The sequence below is a fragment of the Amblyraja radiata genome, chromosome 1 (assembly GCF_010909765.2).
Source record: "Amblyraja radiata isolate CabotCenter1 chromosome 1, sAmbRad1.1.pri, whole genome shotgun sequence".
NCBI lineage: Eukaryota > Metazoa > Chordata > Chondrichthyes > Rajiformes > Rajidae > Amblyraja > Amblyraja radiata.
In genome coordinates this window covers 90,493,866-90,519,259 of record NC_045956.1, presented here as the reverse complement: position 1 = coordinate 90,519,259, position 25,394 = coordinate 90,493,866, and the positions used below count along the sequence as shown (strand labels likewise).

The window sequence follows — 25,394 nt, the reverse complement described above, 5'->3', positions numbered from 1 at the left end:
ATCCTTCAAGGAACATCTTAAAAGAACAGCAGCTAAGGTGAAGTCCAGAAACAATCTCCTCAGTAAGCTTGCTGGCTCAAAGTGGGGGGCAGCAGCCCCCACACTGCGCATTTCAGCACTAGCCCTTGCATTTTCTTCAGCCGAATATTGTGCCCCTGTTTGTTCCAGGTCATCCCACACACACCATGTGGATACCCAATTGAACTCAACAATGAGGATCATCACAGGAACAATCCGCTCAACACCACTCCCCTGGCTCCCTGTCCTATCCAACATAGCCCCTCCACACATCCGGCGAGTAGTCCTCACTCAAAGGATGCTCCAAAAGACCAAAAACTCCCCTCATCTGCCAATTCACATGGACATCTTCAACCCACCCACTGCTCGTCTTCCATCTAGACGACCAATTTGGAAGAACCCACCACCAGCTGATTTCACCATCCAATCAGCTTGGAAAAGGGAATGGGAGTCCAAGGACGTCCCAAATAAACATCTGGTGTCAGACCCCACCCTACCGGTCCCTGGCACCAATCTCCCAAGGAAGCAGTGGACGACGCTGAATAGATTCAGGACTGGACATGGCCCCTGCTTGGCCAGCCTTCACAAATGGGGCAGCAGTCCAACCCCATGGTGTGCTTGTGGAGAGCAGCAAACAATGCAACACATCATTGAAGCATGCCCTCAACAAAGACTCAAAGGAGGACTTGTCACCCTTCATACAGCAGATCAAGAGGCAACTGCTTGGCTAAAGGACTTTGCATTCGCTAAATAAATAAATAAGCACATGAATGACCTTAGTATATTCATGTATGGAAATCAGATTATAATTCATGCTGTTATGCATATATATAGAGAAACAAAAACATAGAAACAAGGCAAGAGGAGGCAGACTTCCATTCTTAAGGGGTTGGACAGGCTAGATGCAGGAAGATTGTTCCCGATGTTGGGGAAGTCCAGAACAAGGGGTCAGTTTAAGGATAAGGGGTAAATCTTTTAGGACCGAGATGAGAAAAACATTTTTCACACAGAGAGTGGTGAATCTCTGGAATTCTCTGCCGCAGAAGGTAGTTGAGGCCAGTTCATTGGCTATATTTAAGAGGGAGTTAGATGTGGCCCTTGTGGCTAAAGGGATCAGGGGGTATGGAGAGAAGGCAGGTACAGGATACTGAGTTGGATGATCAGCCATGATCATATTGAATGGCGGTGCAGGCTCGAAGGGCCGAATGGCCTACTCCTGCACCTATTTTCTATGTTTCTATGTTTCTATCACTGTTCTGCACAAATAAATCAATTAACCTTACCCTTTGACTATAGAAACAAGATGAAAATACTGCTACATATTCAACCGTATATGGTTCAATGAAATTAAGATTTATATGTAAAACATATATATGGAAACAGGCCCTTCGGCCCACCAAGTCGACACCGACCGCAATCTACCATACACCAGTTGTAGCCTACACGCCAGGGACAATTTACAGAAGCCAATTAACCTACAAACCTGCACTTCTTTCAGATGTTATGGTGACACGTCAATAAAGATGAACACATGATTCTGATTTCTGCCTTTAGTTAGATAACACACATCTCCAGTCATTGTGTTTTATTTCTGAAACATCACCTATTCTTTCTCTCCAGAAATGCTGCCTGTCCTGCTGAGTTATTCCAGCTTTCAGTACCTATCTTCAGTTTAAACCACCATCTGCAGTTCCTTCTTACACTCTTTATTAAGCAAAACAGGTCCTATTCTCATAATATTATTCACCTCAACTAAGTATTTTCTTCACCTCTGTTGTTGCAGAGAATACAATCCCAGTTATCAAATCTTTCTTCAAAGTGAAACAAGAATTCCAGCCCTGCCAATATGTTCATAAATCGACCCTGGATCATCTCCAGAGCAATTGCACCCATTCTACAGTTTGTCATAGTCTTACCGCATGGAAACAGGCTCTTCATCCCAACTTGTTCATGCAGATCAAGATGTCCCATCTAAACTCGTCCCATTTACCCTTATTTGGCCCAAATCCCTTTAAACCTTGTGTGTGCCGGTGTGTGAGTAAGGCTGTGTGTTAGGATGTGCGTGAGAGTGTGGGTCAGTGAAGCGGCGACAACACCCGGAGTGAGCAGAGACTTGGCGATGTCCGGGGAGCATTTACCTCTCCCCCCCCTCCCCGGGAATGCGGGCCGGCCCAGGTGCTCTGTGTCCAGCTGGGGTCCAGGGGAGGTGAGGGTCAGTGTCCTGCTGGGGTCCGGGTGAGGTGAGGGACAGTGACCCGAGGTCGGGCCCTTAGCCCGAGATTCATCCCCGCGGCTCCGGAGGCGGCACCGACACCCCCACTCACCTGGTCAGCTCCTGGCTCCGGGCCGGGGTTAAAACTCCATGCGGTATGGACAGAGCGGCCACCGGACACAGAGCCGCCACAGGTGAGGATGGGAGGTGTGAGCAGTGCCTCGTGGGGGGGGGGGGGTGGGGGTCGGTGCTGGGACCACCGCCGTGTCTCACCCATCACACCATCTGCACGGGAGTGTGAATGCGGGTGAGGCAGCATCTATAGAGCAGGGGACAAAAATGCTGGAGTCTGAAGAAGGATCAAACTCAGACATAGATGCTGCTTCACCCGCTGAGTTTCTCCAGCATTTTTGTCTACATTGCCATTTTAAATACTGTGCGATGGAACCCGCTGACAAAAAAACAGTTCTCATTGGTGAGTGTGGAGGAGTGTGACTTTATTTATTTATTCATATATTTTTTAAAATATTTTTTTGAGAGTGAGAACTTCTGTTATCAGCGTGAGAGCTTGAGAATTTCCTCAAATGCGTTAGTCTCACGCTCAATGCGTGAGAGTTGGCAGCCCTGAATATACATACTTTGTGATGGACAAAAGTGCTGCAGTTACTTTCTTCATTTGACTCCTAACAGGCATTTTATAACTTGGGCTCACTGGCAGAGGAGGGTCTTCACATTCCACAGAGTGTTTCAGATCTCCTGAACCTGAACACAAGAAACCAATTCACCAACTTCACACTTCAGCAGGAATTATATGAGAGGTAATAGCAAAATATATTTAAACAATGCAAACTTTGTTTAATTCTGGTCAGCTGTCAGATTGTTGAGTCACAGAGTTTAATGATGCAAACTAACAATTTAAAATATTAAACAGTGATCACGCTGTTACGTCTTTGTCATTCAATACCGTTGCACAATCAAATCCTGTCAAGCGTTGTCAACCTAGTCAAAGAAAACTGTTGTAATGGAAGAAAATACCATGCTCAAAATTTAAAATCGACCAAGGAAATGGTGATGGACAATGAAAAAAAGAAAATGTTCAGTATTTAAAAAATTCTATTATGAAGAAAGAGAGGAATAATTGGGTTATCAATCTAAAACACGTTTTCAAATTGTGAAAGAAGTTAAACGCAGATTCAAGTCACGTCAGCTGCAAAAAGAGATTAAAAAGGCAAAGGTTGACCACGATAAAATAAAAATGACAGGAATGAGCGGGAAAACTATTGGAAAATCCACCATCACCTTGTTCAGCCACCAAATGTTCTTTTTCTAAATTAAAGAAAATTATTCTGTGCCCTATGATGAAAAAAATGAGAACTATTTTATGAATATTTTACTTTTTCTGCACATTACCATTCAGATGAATGTGTGAAAAGCAGCAATGGCTACAGGTTTATCAGGTAGCCACTATAAATCCTTTTGGGACCAGTAACTTTAAACCGCTCGTATTCTGAACTGAGAATATTTACAGAATAACACAGTAATTGAATTCTGACAACCATCTTGATTTCATTAAATTTCCTTGTTTTTAGGTGTCTAACAGTTGATGTTGAAGAGGCTTTTATCCCATGCTCGATAGCTTTGCTTCGTGTTCACTTGAAAACAATGTGGATTCATACCTACACTCCAGTTTTAGTACGTATTCCAACAAACACCTTTGATCTGTTGCTCTTTATATATTGCTTCTACATATTTAATATACAGATGACTGAACATGCAAAATATTTTCCAAATCATGTATTGAAAATGATTTTGAATTTTAATCGGCATCATCTTCATGAAATGATTGGAATCATTTTAGGTATATTTGCATTAATGGAGATTTGCAATGTTGTCATCTCGATAATTCACAATATAATTCACAGCAAGGTATGTGTTAGCAAACAAAACATACTTGCCAAATAAATTGTCATGCAGTGTGCCTCTCCATTAATAATGTTTCTGTGATGTCTACACATTCAAACTTTTTACATTTGTGTTCTGTGCCCAGTTATAGCTTAACATCCAAATGGTCAAATATTTGTCAATGGTTTATCGAACTAAAGCAAGTTGCAGTTTCCACATAAGAATTAAATATCTATGGTATCTGGTGCAGAATATTTATTCACCAATACGATCTGCAAAACTTAGTGCATTCTGTTATTGGTATACTTGTTGAAGCTTTCAAAAATGATCTATTAAATCATGTATGTTTTTGTTTCCAGTTATATACTGCAATCTCAATGCTCCTGTCCACATTGATTTGTTTTGCTATGAAACGTTACTGGGACTTTACAGGTAACATATTGTTATATCTTGAAGAAATTTAGCAGTTTGAATTTTGTACCATTTACTTTTAGAAAAATGGGGAAGTAGAATTTAAGTGATTATATTCTATTTACCAGAATGCTGCCTGGATGAGAGGTTATTAGCTATAAGGAGAGGTTGGACAAACATGGATTGTTTCCCCTGGAGCATCAGAGATAAGGGGAGATCTGATAGAAGTTTATAAAATTATGACAACAACTGATGTGGTAGACAGTCACAACTTGTTTGCCAGGTTGGAAATATTAAAGACTAGAAGGCATAGACTTAAGGTGAGAGGGGCTAGTTTAAAGACAATGTGTGGTGGAGATATTTTTTTACAGAGAGTGGTGGGTGCGTGGAATGCGCTGCCAAGGGTGGTGGTGGAGGCAGCGCATTAGCAGCATTTAAGAGGCTTTTGGATAGATACTTGGATATGCAGGGATTGGAGGGATATGAATCAGGTGCAAGCAGAGACTAGTTTAACACGTGCCTGTTTGGCACGGACAATTTAGGCCAAAGTGCTGTTCTATGTTATATGAAATTTCATGATACAAGATAAACATAAAAATATGGTAAAACAAGATAAATAAACCTAGAAATTGGATATGTTAGTGTCTGCTTTTCATGTCAAATTACTGGAAATGTAATTTAACTTCATCCAGGGTCAATCACCTTGATGGTCGTAACACAGTCAAACAGTATTCGTCAGAAAGACTGACTATTTCTGTCCACTATTCTCAATACATACCTTTGGACATCTCCAAATGGCCAGTGTTCATTTTCATCAATAAAAACATAAATTGAGCTTTAGGATACAATCCTCGAACATCGATAAACAGTTACAGCACACCCAGGAGCACATTGTGCAACATTGCTACATGTATTGTATTTAAAGTATTGGGATACCTGACTGGCAGCTTCAGAAATCATAACAAGCTGCTCAAGCACCTTCCAAATCCATAGAGTGCTAAACTGAAAGGGATTGATATGTTCAGCAGTTATCCGCCGGCATCCTTAGCTAATGATTGCCTCAGTTATGACAACTGCTGGCAGTAATCTGTTAGTGGAGGTGCTGGTATGGCAATGAATGGCCACTCAAAACTGGGTTGAGGGCTGATAAGGAGGCAAAAATATGCCCTTCTGCAAAGACCCTTGCCCTTTGACCAAACTTGCCTATGCTGGGCAAAGATGCTCCATCTATGCTAGTCCCATTTTCTCACAGTTAGCCCGTATCTAAATCTTTTCTATCCGCGTACGAATCCAAATGTATTTTAAATGCTGATATAGAACTTGCCTCAACGACCTCCACTTGCAGCTCATTTCATATATTCACCATCCTCTGTGTGAAAAAGTTGCTCCTCAGGATCCTATTAAATCTTTCCCCTCTCCCACACCAGGCGTTTTCTCATTGTAGAGACGACCACATCGTGATTGCTGAACCCAATTCACAAAATCTGGTGATGCTTCTGGTCAACAAAATGGTGGCACTGTAATGGCTGCAGCCCCTGCAGTTCGCCTGTCCTTTTTTTTTTAATGTTCCGTTGAGTGTATAGTTTGTTGTGGTTTTTATATTGTTTTTAATTGTGTATATGGGGGGGGGGAAACTTTTGACGCTGGAGCGACCTGGTGACTTACCATTGTGGGGCTGGCTGGCCTCGGAGCTTGGAGAGCTGTGGTGGCGTGCGACTGCGACCCGACTTTGGAGCTTTGGAAGCTCCAGCCATAGGCCAGGTGGACGATAACATCGGGAGCTCGCGGGTCCCTGGTGGGAGACCGCTCTTTGGAGCTCCCGCGGCGGCAGCTTCTCCCACCCGAGTTGCGGGGCTGAAAACGGAGCGGAGCCTGACATTGCCCGGCGTGGCTTTAACAGCCGCGGGACTTGCCATCGCCCACCGGGGGCTCCAACGTTAAGATCCGGAGCAGGGCCTTACATCACCGGCGCGGCCTTAACGGCCGCGGGACTTACCATCGCCCGCCGGGGGCTTTGACATCGGGAGAGGATGGAGAGCAGGGGAGAGACAAGAATTTGCCTTCCATCACAGTGAGGAGGAGATTCACTATGATGGATGTCTGTGTGAATTGAGTTGGTTGTGTGTCTTGTGGAATTGTTTCTTTTTGTTGTGTGGCTGCAGAAACCAAAGTTCCTAACGGAAAAAGAAAGTTAATTGAATTGAATTGAACTTTGTGGGGTCAAAAATGTTAGATCCAAGTATTTTTTTGGATACCAAGTAACAATAGTCACTTTTTTTAAAAATAGTGCGAGGATGAGATATTAGACAAAAAAGAAATCAAAAATTTATTAGAGCATTAAACTCTATATCCTTAGAGCTAGAATACAAAATGAATTATCTTGCAAAAAGTTTTTCAAACTACTGGTTAGAACACCTCTGATGTGCTGTGTATAGTTCTGGGAATCACACCATGGAAGAGATGTAATGTACTTGGAAGAAAGTTCCACGGCAGTGTTACAGGTCTGAAGGCATATTCTCAGAGTTGGATGCAGGCCATTGAGGAGAGAACACAGAGGGCGATATTGATGTGAAATCTTCAAAAAACAATGTATGGTGATCCCATTAATAATTGTTACTGTAATTGAAAGAGTTTTGCCAGTCAAAACAATTGAGATAAAGGGTGGGTCAATAGAGTTAGGACGGAGATGGTGTGAAAACAAGAGATAAAAAAGCATGTGGAAGGGAAGGAGATCCTACAACTTGCAATGGTAGACAAAAAAGCTGGAGAAACTCAGCGGGTGAGGCAGCATCTATCGAGCGAAGGAATAGGCGACGTTTCTTGTTGAGACCCTTCTTCAGACTTGATGTTGAATGTTGACTTCAAAGGTGCAACAGAATCTCTGGAACTGAATGAGACAAAGTCCATGGACTAATTGCATCATCGGCAATCTGATCGGAACCATTATTAAATTAATTGAGTGCTTCATCAGTCTGAAGAAGGGTCTCAACCGGAAATGTCGCATATTCCTTCGCTCCATAAATGCTGCCTCACCCACTGAGTTTCTCCAGCTTTTTTGTCTACCTTCGATTTTTCCAGCATCTGCAATTCTTTCTTAAACACTACAACTTGCAATAATCTTTTCCTATTTTGATATTTAAAAAAACTTAAATCACTACATTTGTGACAATTTATATGATATAAATAAATAAATTGTGCTGTGTTTATGTGCTTTTAGCAGTGGCCTCAAGTGTAAATGAACATCCTCCAGATTTGAACTCTTCCAGTGAAAACATTCAGGCGGGTGAGGCTTTGTCTGACGAAGCATCATGACCTCAAAGGTGCAACAGAATCTCTGGAACTGAATGAGACAAAGCCCATGGACTAATTGCATCATCGCCAGTCTGATCGGAACCATTATGAAGAAATTAATTGAGAGCTTCTTTTTGGAATATTTCTACCCTTTGCCGAGTCACATAGATATTTAGCACAGAATCATCTTGTCCATCGAAGGTGACCTACATTAGTGGTTCTGCTCCACATAAACCATTTCCCACTCTACTCCATTAAACCGATCATCACATTTCTACTATTCCATTGTTCCTCATATGCCTAATCAGTTTTCCCTTACATTATTTCATAATTCACCTCAAATGCTGGATATAGGATCAACTCCCATGTTCTTACCATTCCCTGAAGGGATCGCTCAAAGGTGAGAAGGACAACATTTAAAGTATATGTGTTGGGCAGTACTTGGTGAGTACTTGGAACGTGCTGCTGGGGTAGTGATGGCCGCAGATACAATAGTGTCTTTTAAGAGGCTGCAAGGTAGGTACACAGGTATGCAGGGAATATGAATGTAAAATGGACAGAAGAGATTAGTTTAAATTTAGCATCATGTTTGCCATTGTGGGCCGATGGGCGTTGTTGTGCTGTACTGTTCTATGTTCTAATAAGAATTATTATCTTCCCTATATTTATTCTGTTAAACCCCTTCATAATCGTGGGAACCTCCATCAGGAAATCTTTAGCCTTAAGGGTCCAGTTCTGCATTTCATGATACATTCCAGATCTTCAGTTCTAGTATCCTTGTAAATCATTTTATAGAGAGGAAGACCAGAGCTAAGATGAATATTCCAACTCTGGTCTCGCTAAAGTTCTATGCATTCTTAACACTATTTCACTATTTTGTTCTATTCATGAAAAATTTCCCCAGGGCATTGTTTATAAGTTTACAGATTTGTCATCTGGTATTTGAATGTTTTACGATGGTTTTCCTCTGTCACTTTGTTTTACTTTACCTTCCACACGTTTTAATGAGGGTAGGCAGTCAATGGATGTAATCATATGGCTAGAAATCACTGACATAAAGGCATATTCTGTATGATATGAGCCAATGTAAATATTGATTAATTTCACACACTTTCAATTGAGCTACAGTAAGTTATTCGGTTAAGTGAAAAAAAAGTTAACTAATCTTAAATGATGAAAACACTGAATAAAAATATTTACTTGAATTACTTGAATTAATTACTTTAGGTAATCATTGTCAAAAATCTGATATTGTCCATTAGATTAAATACACTTAACGTCTCTCATTAAGAATATAAATATTGCTCAGTATAATAAATAACAGAGAAACTATCACTCATTCCATAGATGCTGCCTCTTTGCACAATTTGCTGCCTACAGCACCTGCACCATTTTCCTTTAGTACTGTTAATTAAATTGCTTTCTCCGATAAATGTAGCAAACAATGCTTCCATGTGGCTGAGTTAGCATTACATTGTGTATCAGACTGATCGTGCATGATTTGGACTTTTATCAATCATTTTTGCCAATTTTATGTTGGTGGGGTTGATCACAAGATTGTGTTAGGGTTAACAGTAATCAATGTAAAGCTCTCTGTATGTATGTTTTAATCATTGAAAAATTTCATGATTAAATGTTTTAATCATGGAAAACTTCTGCAACTGGAGGGTAGTGCAGGGACAGGGGTTTGCTTGGGTCGTTGCATGAAATACTGATTTGGGAATATCTCATCATCATTGTGGCTGTGAAAAAACCCTGGAGCTCCCGATCCAACAGCATCATGCAAACATCTTCACTGGAAGGACGGCAGCTGTTCTGAGGTTGGCTGACCACCATCTTTTGAAGAACACTTAGGTATCGGAAGTAAGTGGTGGCCTTGTTAGCGATGCCCGCACTCTGAGAAATAAATACATTACTGAAAGCACTGTCCATCTCCCAGCAATGAAGGAGTAATGACATTGAGTGATTGGCATCTGGAACCAACTCCTTCATCATTTTCACAGCTGGGGTTCTCAATCTGAGGGCATATCTGTGTGGACCTGTTAAATATAAATCAAGCGTAGCCATCAGGCATTTAAATCTGTTAATTTTGTGTTGCCTTGCCATAGAAAAATGCCACTGAGCGGCCTGATGCTCAACAGAAAAAAAAAGTTATTGCAGGCAGCACAATGTTTAGTTCAGTTTAAGATAAAGCATGGAAACAGGCCCTTCGGCCCACTGAGTCCACGCCGACCAACGATCCCTGTACATTATCACTCGGGACAATTTACAATTTTACCAAAACCAATTAACCTCAACCTGTACATCTTTGGAGTGTGGGAGGAAACTGGAACATCCGGATAAAACCCACGTGGTCACGAGGAGAACTTACAAACTCTGTGCAGTCAGGATCAAACCCGGGTCACTGGAACTGTACGAAAACAACTCTAACGCTGTGCCACCCTAACGTGCAGGGGCTCGTCCTTGGACTTCAATTTAATGACAATCCATCGTATCCTGAGGGATGAGAGATTGTTAAGTCCCTTTGAGCTTAAATGGCAGCATTACTGGAGAGTGAGCTTATTTCCTTTCCATGTCCAAGTTACAAATTACTGGTAGGAGAACTGGGAAGAGAACCAATCCTCCCCCTTCCCAGTTCTATCATTCTTATGCCCCTGTCCCACTTAGGAAACCTGAACGGAAACCTCTGGAGACCTTGCGCCCCACCCAAGGTTTCCATGAGGTTCCCGGAGGTTTTGGTCACTCTCCCTAATGGTCGAAAATGGTTTCTGCGTAGTCGAGGCTTCTTCTATGTTCATGCGATTATTTCAACAAATTCAAAACCGGCCTCAACTAAACTTAGGTTGCCGTTTGGTCGAAGCCAGTGGAGTGGGGTTGCTATTTACTTACAGGCAGTCGAAGGCAATCTCCTTCGCTGACCGGCCATTTTGATTGGCTCATTGGAGTTTTCAGCAAAGATCCTGTAGGACCTTTGGTTTTCAGGACCTAGAAGATCCGCCGGCTAACTTTATTAAACACCTTCTCCACACCCACCCCCCCCCCACCCTTTTCTCCCTTTCTCCCCCCTTCTCCCCCCTTCTCTCTGTCCTTCTCTCTGTCCTTCTCTCCCCTTCTATCCCTCCCTCCCGCACTCTCTAAAGGTGCGGCCTTTCCTGCCGGAGACTGGCCGGACCTTCAGCTTCAGCAGCGGCGCAGCACTGAAGTACAATCGCGGTGCGGGCGATGTCTTACTGGCGTCACCGTGTGGAGCTCCGGAGTGCTGGGACTGCCGACTTTAACATCGTGGAGCTGTGGTCTGCGGAGCTTCCAGCCGCGGGCGGCGCTGACCTTAACATCGCGGAGTCCTGGGATCCCTTTGCCGAGGGCCGCCAATGTTGAATCTCTGCCCAGCTCGGCCTGAAGACTTTGGGAGCCAGGGTCTCGGTAGGAAGTGGCCGATTCAGAAACTCCAAGCCGCTGAGAATGTTCTTCCGTTGTGACGTCGGAGTTTCGTCGGAGTTTCGATCATCCCGGCGAGAGGGCCACCGTAGCGGCGACTGTGGAGGCCCCGACCAAGGGGAACAAAGAGGAAGGAAGATGATTGAACTTCATTGCCTTCCCTCACAGTGCTTTCTGGAGCGCTAGCATGGTGTTGTGGGCCGAAGGGACTGGTTTCCAGAGGGCTAGTATAGACATTGTGGGCCAAATGGATTCTTGGGCTGGCAGCTCAGTCACTGAGACCACAGACACTCACTTACACACACACACACACACACACACACACACACACACACACACACACACACACACACACACACACACACACACACACACATACATACACACACAGACACAGACACAGACACTCACATACACAGACACACACTCACAAACACATACACACACACTCACTGACTCGCACACCATATATATGGCAGTAAACTTTCACGACTCTCCACTTGGGGGCTTCCGCAGTCAGCGGCACTTCCGCAATCAGGGTGACCTCTGCACTTACCGGAAATTACGCAATCAGCATGACCTCTGCACCCACCGGAAATTACACAATCAGCACGACCTGTCCACTAAGCGGAAGTCACAAAATGAGCGGGATTTTTTAACCAAACACAGTCGGACCTAATAAAGTATTTATTCCTTCCAAACAGTCGGACCTAATAAAGCATTGCAGTTTCAAGCACAGGCAGGGCAGCAGGCTAAACAACTCATGGCATTGTCATTAAGGGCTAACAAATCATTTATTGCAAGTACATTGCAGACTCACAGTTCAGTTTATTCACAGCTTAGATGAGAGACGTGGCCTCTCCCTCGCGATCTTGCAGAGTGACTGAGTTACATCCAGGCATCCAATGCTTTATAGTTCTGCCCCCGCCCCCCCCGGAAGGGGCGTTACCTTCATCGCGGTGATTGACGGGCGAGAGGATCTCAAGGTTTTTAAACACTCATAACTTTTTTATTTTTCTCCGATGGGAAAAATCCTCGGGGCCTGCTCAGCAGATTCAGATTCAATTTTAATTGTCATTGTCAGTGTACAATACAGAGACAACGAAATGCATTTAGCATCTCCCTGGAAGAGCGACATAGCAAATGATTTAAATAAATAATAATAAGTGATAATAAGTGTCCGGGGGTGGGGGGTGATATGGCAGTCACCGAGGTACAAATGTTGAGTAGAGTCGACAGCCGCAGGGAAGAAGCTTTCCTGGACCTGATGATTCGGCAACAAGACCTGTAGCAATCCTATGTGGTAAGAAAGAACTGCAAATGCTGGTTTATACCAAATATAGACACAAAGTAATTGAGTAATTCAGCAGGTCAGGCAGCATCTCTAGAGACAAAAGTTAGGTGACGTTTCTGGTTTCCTTCTTGTTCAGACTGAAAGTCGGAGGCAAGGGGGGTGATAAGATGTAGGAGAGAAAAGACCAGGACCTATCAGGGCCAGCAGCAAATGACAACAATGGTGATAGCTAGGGAAGGTGTGATTTAAAGAGGGATACAATGCTGTGAACTGTGGAACTGGTTCAACGACTAAGATGGAGGAAGGGGGCAAGGGGGGAGGAGAGGGAAGCGTTAATAGAAGTTGCCAACATTTAGAGAATTCAATGTTGATACTATAGGTTGTAAGCTACCCAAGCAAAATATGAGGTGCTGGTCCTCCAGTTTGCCTGGGGCCTCACTCTGGCAATTGAGAAGACCCAAGACAGAAAGGTCAGTGTGGGAATGGGAAGGGTAGTTGAAATGGATGGCAACTGGGAGAGCCTGTAAGACTTGGCGGAAAAAGTGGAAATGTTCAGTGAAATGGTCATCGAGTGAACGTTTGGTCTTGCCAATGCATAGGAACCATATTGGGAAAACCAGGTGTAGTAGATGAGGTTAACCTCTGTCTCACCTAAAAGGACTGTCAGGGTCCCTGGATGGAGTCGCGGGAGGAGGTATAATGACATGTGTTGCACCCCCTGCTCTTGCAGGGGAAAGTACCTGGGCAGGCAGGGGTTTGGGTGGAAATGGATGAGTGAACCAAGGAGTTGCGGAGGGAGAGCTCTCTGTGGAAGGCGGAAAGGGGTGGATGAGAAGATGTGATTAGTGGTGTGATCCCGTAGGGGGTGACAGAAATGTTGGAGGATAATGTGTTGGATGGGGAGGGTGGTGGGGTGAAAGGTGAGTACCAGAGGAACTTTGTTCTTGTTGTGTTTGGGGGGAAGGGGGCGGGGGGCGAGAGCAGAACTATGGGACACAGAGGTGACACGTGTGAGAGCCCCATCTATGACAGAAGGGGGGAACCCATGTTCTCTGATGAATGAGGAAATCTCGGATGTCCAAGTATGGAACACCTTATCTTGGGAGCAGATACGGCGGAGACGGTGGAATTGAGAGTAGGGAATGGCATCTTTACAAGAGGCAGGGTGGGGAGACTAGTAGTCCAGATAACTGTGGGAGTCAGTAGGTCTGTAATACTCGTCTCCTGTGATGAAGACAGAGATATCAATACAGGGGAGAGAGGTGTCAGAGATAGTCCAGGTGAATTTAGGGTGAAAGTTCGTGATGAAGTTAAAGTTCATGAGTTCTACAGGGGTGCAGGAGGTAGCCTCAATGTCGGCATTGGTGTAGCAGAGATAGAGTTGGGGGATAGGGCCAGCGTATGCCTGGTAAAAGGACTGTTCGATGTAACCGATAAAAAGACAGGCATAGCTTGGGCCCATGCTAGTGCCCATGGCAGACAAAAATGCTGGAGAAACTCAGCGGGCGAGGCAGCGGTACCCGGACGTGGCGCTGACAAACAAGAAGCCGAAGCAAAGAAGTCGAAGCCAAAGAACCGAATGGAAATGAGGCCGAAACGGCAATAAACCGATTGAGTCCAAAGACGAAACGCCTACTAACCGAAAGGATGGGACGCCTAAAGGCAAACTAACCAAAAGGGCGGGACGCCTAAAAGCCAACGAACCGAAAAGCTGCGTCGGCTAAAAGCAAACTTACTGAATGGCTGCTCTGTCGAAACACCATGGACGGGCGGGTCTGGACCAATCACTGACAAGTCCCGCCCCCGGCAACGTCATGTCTGTTATTGGACGTTTCTGTTGAGTGGCAGTCGGTTTGTTGGCCTGTATGCGACGCCGCCTTTGGGGTAGGTGGCGTTTCGACAGAGCGGCCATTCTGTATGTTTGCTTTTAGGCTATGCAGCTTATCAGGTCGTTGGCTTTTAGGCGTCCCGCCCTTTCGGTTAGTTTGTATTTAGGCGTCCCATCCTTTCGGTTAGTAGGCGTTTCGTCTTCGTAATCTTTCGTTTTATTGGCGTTTCGGCCTCGTTTCCATTCGGTTCATTGGCTTCGACTTCTTTGCTTCAGCCTCTCGTCCGTCGGCGCCACATCCGCACACGGAGACAGCAAACAAGGGAGTGAAGGCAATGAGCAACATTTCGGGCCGAAATCCTTCTTCAGTCTGAGGAAGGGTTTCGGCCCGAAACGTTGCCTATTTCCTTCACTCCAAAGATGCTGCCTCGCCCGCTGAGTTTCTCCAGCATTTTTGTCTACCTTTGATTTTCCAGCATCTGCAGTTCCTTCTTAAACACTTAGTGCCCATGGCTACACCTTTGATTTGGAGAACATGGGAGGAGACAAAGGAGAGTTTATTTGTGGGGAGGATGTTCCATTTGGCGGAGCAGAGTTTTAGTAGAGGGAAATTGGTTGGGTCTTTGATCGAGGAAGAGAGGGATGGCCTTAAGGCCCTACTGGTGGGGGATGGAGGTGTAGAGGGACTGAACATCCATTGTAAAGATCAGTGAACAGGAGAATGGAAACTGAAAGCTATGAAAGTGTTGAAGAGCATGTGATGTATCTTGGACATTGGTGGGAAGGGATTGGTCAAGAGGGGGATAGGATAGAATCGAGGTGTGTGGAGGTGAGCTTACTGGGGCAGGAACAGGCAGAAGGAATGGGCCTGTCAGGGCAATTCTGTTTGTGGATTACTGGGAGGAGATAGAAACAGGCCATGCGGGACTGGGGAACAATGAAGTTGGAGGCTGTGGTTAAAGAAAAATGGAATTGAAACCCATCCAAGAGAAAAGGCATCTGTCACACGAACAAAAGGTGCTGTTGCTTGTTGCACAACTCTAATTCCGAAACATGACAAGATCCAACGGCACTCAACCCTTCTGCACCCACTGCTCCCCATTCACCACTTCACGTACTTAAAGCAAGACTCCAGTCTGTAAAGACTGGACCCTTTCCCACCCCAACCAACACTTCACAGCCTAACCTCAGTCTGCAAAGACTGGGCCCTTCTACACCCGCTCCTCCCCATTCACCACTTTACACATACTTAGGGCAAGATTCCAGTTTGAAAAGACTGGACCCTTTCCCGCCCACCCCTCTCCAATTACCACTTCACACCCAATTACCCACACCCTCCGTGCTGAACAACATCACTTCTCCATCATTAACAATAAAAATAGAGGAGGTGGAGAGGCTTTTCAGAAGACAGAAAAGCCAGAAATCTCCAGGACCGGACAATATTTCCCCCTCAACTCTCAAGCAAAGATCATAGAGGGGAGCAAGATAGTCCACTCGTCCAAAAAGCCATAGTAGGTCATGGGTAATCCTCAGCGCCATTTCCGTAACTGGCTTCCGTCTCCGCTCCAATCTATAATCTTTGCTCATGGCGTCCAGCCTATGAACTTTGGAGTGGACTATCTACAATCTACATTTAGATTGGGTGAATCTACATATAGATCCGGTGAATCAAATTGGCAGGGGTGCTGACGAATAAGGATTTCTTTGAATGTATGCGGGATAGTTTTCTAAGCTAACATGTAGAGGAACCAACGGGAGAGCAGGCTATTCTAGATTGGGTATTGAGTAATGAGGAAGGGTTAGTTAGCAGTCTTGTTGTGCGTGGCCCCTTGGGCAAGAGTGACCATAATATGGTTGAGTTCTTCATTAGGATGGAGAGTGACATTGTTAATTCAGAAACAAGGATTCTGAACTTAAAGAAAGGTAACTTTGAGGGTATGAGGCGTGAATTGTCCAAGATAGACTGGCAATTGATTCTTAAAGGGTTGGCGGTGGATATGCAATGGAAGGTATTTAAAGACTGCATGGATGAACTACAACAATTGTTCAGCCCAGTTTGGCAAAAGAATAAATCAGGGAAGGTAGTGCATCCGTGGATAACAAGGGAAATCAGTTATTAAAGATGGGATAGCAGCACATTTGGAAAGTGGTGAAATCATTGGACAAAGTCAGCATGAATTTATGAAAGGTAAATCATGTCTGACGAATCTTATAGAATTTTTCGAAGATGTAACTAGTTGGACGAGGGAATGATTTGGACGAGGGAATTGAATGCAACATCTCCAAGTTTGCGGATGACACGAAGCTGGGGGACAGTGTTAGCTGTGAGGAGGATGCTAGGAGGCTGCAAGGTGACTTGGATAGGTTGGCTGAGTGGGCAAATGCATGGCAGATGCAGTATAATGTGGATAAATGTGAGGTTATCCACTTTGGTGGAAAGAACAGGAACGTAGACTATTATCTGAATTGTGGCCAATTAGGAAAAGGGGAGATGCAACGAGACCTGGGTGTCATGGTACACCAGTCATTGAAAGTAGGCATACAGGTGCAGCAAGCAGTGAAGAAAGCGAATGGTATGTTAGCATTCATAGCAAAAGGATTTGAGTATAGGAGCAGGAAGGTTCTACTGCAGTTGTACAGGGCCTTGGTGAGACCACACCTGGAGTATTGCGTACAGTTTTGGTTTCCAAATCTGAAGAAAGACATTGTTGCCATAGAGGGAGTACAGAGAAGGTTCACCAGACTGATTGCTCGGATGGCAGGACTTTCATATGAAGAAAGACTGGATAGACTCAGCTTGTACTCGCTAGAATTTGGAAGATTGAGGGGGGATCTTATAGAAACGTACAAAATTCTTAAGGGGTTGGACAGGCTAGATGCAGTAAGATTGTTCTCGATGTTGGGGAAGTCCAGAACAAGGGGTCACAGTTTAAGGATAAGGGGGAAGTCTTTTAGTACCGAGATGAGAAAAACATTTTTCACTCAGAGAGTGGTGAATCTCTGGAATTATCTGCCACAGAAGGTAGTTGAGGCTAGTTCATTGGCTATATTTAAGAGGGAGTTAGATGTGGCCCTTGTGGCTAAAGGGATCAGGGGGTATGGAGAGAAGGCAGGTACAGGATACTGAGTTGGATGATCAGCCATGATCATATTGAATGGCGGTGCAAGCTCGAAGGACCGAATGGCCTACTCCTGCACCTATTTTCTATGTTTCTATCTTACTCCGCTGTATGATCTTTGGTTTACTTCCGAAGATGGACACAATAAGCTGGAGGAACTCAGCGGTTCAGGCCAGGCAGCACCTCTGGAGAGAAGGAATGGGTGACGTTTCGGGTCGAGAGCCTTCTCACCCAGGTGTTAGATAAAGTTAATTATATTTCTTTTGATTACCTGTAATTGTGCCGTTCTCTAAAACTACAGACGCTCGCTTCAACTCCGAGCTCAATATGTATGAAATTGTTGCAATGCAGAACACAGTTCTGAATCTAAAGACCGATGCATTTCATTTGCCCAAGTGCGTGCCGCACACAGAACTGTGGCGGTTCCTAATGGATCGGATTGGGAGTCTAAAATCATATTATAATCTGATGTTTCTTGATGCAGTTTCTTAATTGTGAATTAGGAATTTATGCACTCAGCACATTTTTCCTCGATTTGTGTTTTGGGAAAATATTATTGGTTTCTATTTCAAGTGGTTTACACCATTAACTAATCACAACTGAAGAAAACTTTTAAAATCACGTTGATCCTGCAATTTATTATTTACGCGGTTTAAAAAAAATATATATGAATACCAATTAGCAGAATATAGGCTAACCAGCTATGACCATGTGTAACTATTTATTTTACTGGAAAGAAATATTTAGATTTTAAAACGCAGGCATTTTAAGCGTCGGATTACAGTAACGGTGCCACAGCATTAAGTGTTCCATTTCTCTACAAATCTCCAAAATGCTACCCAGCTAGATAGGGCTCTTAAAGATTCCGGAGTCAGGGGATATGGGGAGAAGGCAGGAACGGGGTAAAGATTGTGGATGATCAGCCATAATCACATTGAATGGCGGTGCTGGCTCAAAGGGCTGAATGGCCTACTCCTGCACCTATCGTCTATTGTCTATTGTTTATAATAAAATAAATTTCCGAATTCCGTGTAAACGTCTCACTTTTATTTATTCGATCCAAAATGAAAAGGTGAAATGTTAATAAGATGCTAATCATTACAAGCTTTTTTGGTTGTTTGTGGCAAGAATCATCATGTTGTATTGTCATTTGCTTTTAAGCGCATTGAAACAAGTAAAGAAAATATCTATATTGGGCTAAGATTCAAAATCGCTGTATTTTTCACCCATTCAAACGGGCTCCAAAGCATTGTGTGCGCTGATTTTAGAAGCTGTCATACATAATGAAAAGAAGGGAATGAAGCATGTATTTACTGGTGATTAATACACCCTGGGATCGGGATGAAGTTAAGTACATAAACTGGAGCCAGGTGCATTAATCATCCTTGAACACAAAGATCAGCTCCGCTCTATGATCTTTGCTTGAACACTCGCTGTTGTATTTCGATCGGCAATTGTACCCTCGACTGGACAGACTGATGTGTGTATAGGAAGGAACTGCAGATGCTGGTTTAAACCTAAGATAAACACAAAATGCTGGAGTAACTCAGTTGGACAGGATCTCTGGAGAGAAGGAATGGGTGGTGTTTCGGGTCAAGACCATTCTTCAGACTGAAGGTCACGGGAAAGGGACTTTCGGTCTGAAGAAGGGTCTCGACCCGAAACGTCACCCATTCCTTCTCTCCAGACATGCTGCCTGTCCTGTTGAATTTCTCCAGCATTCTGTGTCTATCTTCAGTTTAAACCAGCATCTGCAGTTCCTTCCTAAGCATTGCCCTCTCCTTCATGCTATTTTTAATGTTCGAATTGCAGATAATGCAGGCCATTGAAATATTGCTCTGACAGTAAGCAAACATTTGTTAAAATGAATTCCATCCTGGGCTATAAGCCAAAGCTCTCATCCGTCCTCCTCAAAAAAGACAATGGTTGCATACTCCGATTCCATTCTGTTAGTACTTCAGAAACTTTTCAATTACCATACCAAATCATTCCCTTGATAGTTTTCCTCATTTCTATTTTCAAATAAAGAAATCAACCCGACCCGACTCTGCTCTATGATCTTTGCTGATTACACATTCTACGGAAGTTGGGTCGCGTTTGCTAAAATGGCGGACGTCCCGCCCCATTCCGTACTACACGTTAGTCCATTGGATTTTGCAGGAGCGGACCATCTTGCTCTGCTCTATGATCTTTGCTCTCAAGCTCCGTGCCGAACAACTGGCACCGGTTTACACAGACATTTCTAACCAGTCCCTGCAAACTTGTACTGTCCTTGCCTGCTTCAAAGTCTCCACTATTGTCCCTGTACCCAAAAAGGCAAGGATTACTGGTCTTAAAGACTACAGGCCTGTCGCACTGACCTCTGTAGTCATGAAGATCCTTAAAAGGCTTGTGCTGGACAAGCTGAAAAATATCACAAACTCCCTGCTGGACCCTCTGCAGTTTGCATATCGGGCCAATAGATCTGTGGATGACGCAGTCAACCTGGGTCTGCACTTCATCCTCCAGCACCTAGACTGCCAGGGGACCTATGCGAGGATTTTGTTTGTTGATTTTAGCTCTGCATTCAACACCATTGTGCCAGAGCTACTACACTTCCAAGGAGTTGACAGTGTCTGAACCCCTCTGTCAGTGGATCATCAGCTTCGTGACAGACAGGGTGCAGCATGTGAGGCTGGGAAAGCACATCTCAGACCCGCAAACCCTCAGCATAGGAGCATCGTAAGGCTACGTACTCTCCCCTCTCCTCTACTCTTTACACCAATGACTGCACCTCCACTGATTCCATTGTCAAGCTTCTCAAGTTTGCGGATGACACAACCCTGATTGGACTGATGCAGGATGGGGAGGAATCTGCCTACAGACAGGAAGTGTCTCAGCTGGCGTCCTGGTGCCATCGCAACAACCTGGAGCTCAATGCTCTTAAGACAGTGGAATTGATTGTAGACTTTAGGAGAGCTCCCCCTCCCCTCACCCCACTCACCATCAACAACACCACAGTCACATCTATGGAGTCTTTTAAGTTCCTGGGAACCATCATCTCCAAGGACCTTAAGTGGGGGGGCTATCATCGACCACAGTCAAAAAGGCACAACAGAGGATGTATTTCCTACGGCAGCTGAGGAAGCACAATCTGCCACAGGCAATGATGGTCCAATTCTATAAGGCCATCGTAGAGTCTGGCCTCACCTTCTCCATCATGGTCTGGTTTGGCTCAGCCACCAAGCACGACACCCGGAGGCTGCAGCGAATCGTCCGATCAGCTGAGATTATTGGCTGCAACCTTCCCTCCATTGATGAACTGTACACTGCAAGGACCAGGAAGCGAGCGGGCAAGATCATCTCTGGGTTCTCACCCTGGCCACAAACTCTTTGAATCACTTCCCTCTGGAAGGCGACTCCGGATTGTCAAAGCTGCCACAGCCAGACATAAAAACAGCTTTTTTCCACGAGTTGTAGCTCTGCTCAATAACCAAAAATCTGTAGCTTTCTTTTGCTCTGGTATTTTGTTTGGTTCACATGTTTGATCAATGGTGTTTTATTATTAATGTTTAGTGTTTTATGTGTCATTCGTAACTGTCACTGTATGTCACTGTTGTCACTTGTGGGCGGAGCACCAAGGCAAATCCTTGAATGTGAATACTTGGCCAATAAACTTCATTCATTCAATACTATTGTAAAAAGGCAAAGATATTCTGAAAAGCTGCACTGTTTCAACTTACGCTAGGAAACTCTGGTTGCTATGACAACAGGGATCTCTGCCCTTGTATTAAGAATGGACTTAGCCCTACATCACACTTGCTCAACTGAAACCTACAGATGAAAACAAGCAGATCGGCAGCAAGGAGAGACATAATTCTGAGCTGTGTTTGTGTGAAACTGATAACTGGCTGCCAATGCTTACTGGACTTTATCTGCCATGAATGAGCTTGACGGAGTGCCTTCAGCAAATGAGCTCGGACAGACTACTGATTTTTTGAAGTAGGAAAGCACCTGGGAAGATATGGTTTCAATTGAACTTGATGAAATTGAAATTCAGCTTGACTGCTGCATATCCAAAATCTCATACAAATTACAAGGTTGCCAATCAGTCACAATTTATCACTGGGGCATCTGTATAGACAAGTAAATAATGAACATATTTTTTTACTAGAATTCAAAACTTTTCAAAATGTACGTGTTAGCATCTTACACTCAAGCGAACCTGGTTAATTGTTCAAATCTGAAGTCATGCAAAGAAGTGTAAAGCCCCTCTCTCACTTTCACGACCTAATTCACGACCTCTGACGAGTTTGCCCTTGACTCATACTCGCAGCATGGTCGTAGGAGATCTTCCTCATGCTTGTGAGTGGTCTCCGCGTACTCGTGGCATCAAGTAGGCTGCGGCGTTTTTTCTAGCCTGATAAAAAATGACCCTAAGTAAAAAAAAGGTTGGCATGGAAAAAATTGATACTTTTTACTCGTAGGTAGGTCGTAGTAGGTCGTGATGCTTGTTGTAGGTAGTTGTAGGTAGTCGTAGGTGATCGGAGGCAGTCGAAGGTAATAGCTCCGGGGTGAAAAAAAGGTCAGTAGAAAAAAAGTTATTGAAACAGCAGATCGTCACCTCTGTCACTCCAAGGCATGTTCATTCATAGCTGCAGAGTTTTTTGGAGAGGAGACGTGTTTTAGAGATGGCACCAAAAAGGCAGCAGCGCAGGGGGAGGGCACAACCCTAAAAAAAAAATGGCCATGCAGGTGTTGCCCACCCAAGTGGAGGAGTGATTCCACATGTGGTGATAGTGCAGGAGGAGATAGCCCTGCATGAGAGACCCCCGGAGGAGGAGACTAGGGTGATAGTATATGTCCCCACCACCACCCCATCCTTCACTGCCTCATTTGAAGGCAGCAAAGCAGCCCTTTCTCCTGACACAGAGGCAGATGCCCCATTGGTGGTGAGGGAGGGCTGGAGGAAGGTTGTGCCCTACACCTTCACCAGGCAGCAGGAGGGGGACCTTGAGGAATGGTTCCAGCAGAATGCCATCCTGTACGAAAAGGAAAATGAGGGGTACAGGGACAGGGACCAGAATGGCATGCTTGCCATCCACTGCTCCACATGTGTGCTTAAAGTTCCATCTTTTGTCAAAGCCCAGCGCCACTCTCTTCCAGTCATCTGGTGTACTGGGACAGTCCATCACATCATCTCCATTCACCCATTGAGACCTCTTCTTGTGCTTCCTCTTCACCTTTCTTAAAAGGCTGCTGAAGCAAAAGGGCTACTGCAAACAGCAGTAAAACGTACATGGTCCAAGCCAGTCTTCAACATAATCGAAGGAGGTCGAAGGAGGCCTTCAACATAGTCGTGGAAGGTCATAGGAATTTAGGTTGTGAAAGTGGGACAGTGGCTTAAGGCCTGAGACCACTTGCCTGAACTTACTTCAGCTAACTTCTCTTACTTTGCCGAATCAAAGTGGAACATTGGTGTTTTGAACTATGCTCGACTTAGAAAAAATAACTGGGTCATATAGGTGGTCTTAAATAAAAGTCCTATCCACAAATCTATTCTGGAAGCCTGTCAGAGCCAGGAAACCCCTCACCCTTAGAGCATTTTGAGAAGGATCTAAATATTAAACTGGATCTTTTGTGTGCAAGGAAATTATTAGGTGGTGTTGAATTAAGGAACATTTCAATGTTTTTATTAATATACTCTCAGGAAACTGTGCCTAAGGACTGCCATTTAGAAGCAATTGAAAGCTTAAAAGTGAAATATAGAATTAAAAATGCTATGCTATTAATTATTTAAAAAGAAAAAGATCAATATTTTTGAAATTATAATTTTTCTTAAACCTACCACAAATAATTTATAAAAGTAGCATAACTTATACTTCTTATTCTTCCCCACTAGCCCTGCAATCCCCATTCAAATCCCCATCAGTGAAGGGTCATTGCCCAGTGTATATGTGGGGAACCTGAGGAAGACCATCTCTACAGCCCAGCTGGCATAGCACAGCCAATAACCACAAGGAAATATATCGGCACTTACACAGAGAAATGGTGGCATTCCCATGAATGAAAGCAAGTTAGTAAAATAAATCACAGCAAAAAATGTTTTCCGTAACGTACTTGCAATATATATATTTCAAATCACACATTAAATGTTGTTTAAAATCTACAGTACAATAGAAAAATAAGTAACAAAATATACACAGATGTCCATTGTTCAAATTGATAAGTTAGAGCGCTGTTAGGCAACTAGTCATTCAATACATAAATTATATATTCTATAAAAAGAATAAAATATTGAATATGTCTCTTTACTGTCTCTTGACAAATTTACAATTTAGGGGAGCCCATTTAGTTTGTCATTATACATTTTATATAGTACATAATTTCACCATAGAATCCTAATTTCCAGTTCTGCTGCCATAAACAAAAATAACCACTCTCTCCAAGGCCATCATAACCTTTCCTGTTCTCTCTGGGCTAAGCTGCCATCAGAGAGGAATCACCCCGTCAGTTGTGGTTTTGCCCACAGATTATTCCACAGTTCTGTATAACTTTGTTAAGAAATCCTTACGTTCTCATAGCGGCAATGAAAGGTCTTTGGCCAATGAAACCCTGAAATTCAGCCAGGACTATGAGGTCTATGGAGGTCTCTTCCTTGTTTGAATGACCCTTTCTCATCACCGTTTTCAAACATTGTGAAAGTAGCATATGAGAGGTATTAATGCAACTCTGCAGACATCATAATATGTTCAATCTCAAAAAGTGAAGTCACTGGTTGGAAAAGTGATGGAATAGTTTCAGACTGATTACAATAGTTTCTCATTATTTTTATAATTGAGGTTGTGAAAACTTGGAAGTGAAGAAAACAGTTCATTGTGAACTCTGCAAGCAAGAGTTATTATTCTAGTACCATCCAGCAGAACTAATGTACCCTTGAATACTTGGAACTTGACCTTCAATGATTTATTGTTGGAACCCCAAGCTTGTGACTGGATGAATCTGAGGGGCAGGAATCCACCTTTGGTCGCTGACGTGCAAGAGTATCTGCCTCTAGTTGTACTCAACCTCTGCACATTCGCTTCCACTGTAGCCAACAGAACTAAATGTGTCAACATGGAGCACTGCTGCTGACGTTTCCCAAATAAATGTAGTTTGAAGTTATTTTCTACCAGTGGGAGAGAATTTTCTGGCACCATTAAATGATGAATCCCCCACTAAATAGAAACCAGCAAGGAACCACTAAATAAAATGACTCCAGTCAACATTTTACAAATAACACCTGGGATAAAGATGTTGTGTCTTTTTCATAGCTTCACTTTGAATTTGTATTAGCACATCTTTGTTCATCTCTATATAACAAAAAGTATTTGTCTTGTTTGTGTGTATGTGTGCCAATCTGGTTAATTCCTATCTTCTTCCAAACGCTAAGTCACAGCCTTCCCATTTTCACACATCCTACTCCCATGTTTCCCCTGGTGGGGCTAAACATCTTCCCGTCGCATCTCCACCTATATTTCCAAAGTTATTAATCTTTGAAATTTTAAAAACAGCCAAAACCCCCTTCTCGCAGACAGCTTCCAGCCATCTCACAGTGATGATGTCACAATGCCTCTCCCAGTGGACCAATCACAATGGGCTCTCAAGCTGGCTGCTAACTGCCAGAATGACATCACAATGGGACGTTGCCAACGGTAACAATGGGCTCTCAAGCTGGCTGCCGACTGCCACAATGACATCACAATGGGACATTGAAAACGGTAACGAGGTTCCTGCCCCTCTACCAATATCTGAAGGGGCTGCTCATCAAGTTCTGGTTGCATTTTGGTCCCACGATCCTGGTGTTTTGGCACAAGGCAGGGAGTGGGGAGGGCTGATCGGGGGAGGGGGGGGAGAAACTCT

At 43.9% G+C, this 25,394-nt stretch overlaps 1 long non-coding RNA gene across 1 annotated transcript; it reads left to right on the top strand.

The window, feature by feature from the left end:
• The first annotated feature begins 3,824 nt into the window (after positions 1-3,824).
• Positions 3,825-8,990, top strand: LOC116976665. Its single transcript, XR_004413017.1, has 3 exons — positions 3,825-3,922; positions 4,492-4,564; positions 7,761-8,990. It is a non-coding gene; the product is annotated as an uncharacterized LOC116976665 (long non-coding RNA).
• The last annotated feature ends 16,404 nt before the right edge of the window (positions 8,991-25,394 follow it).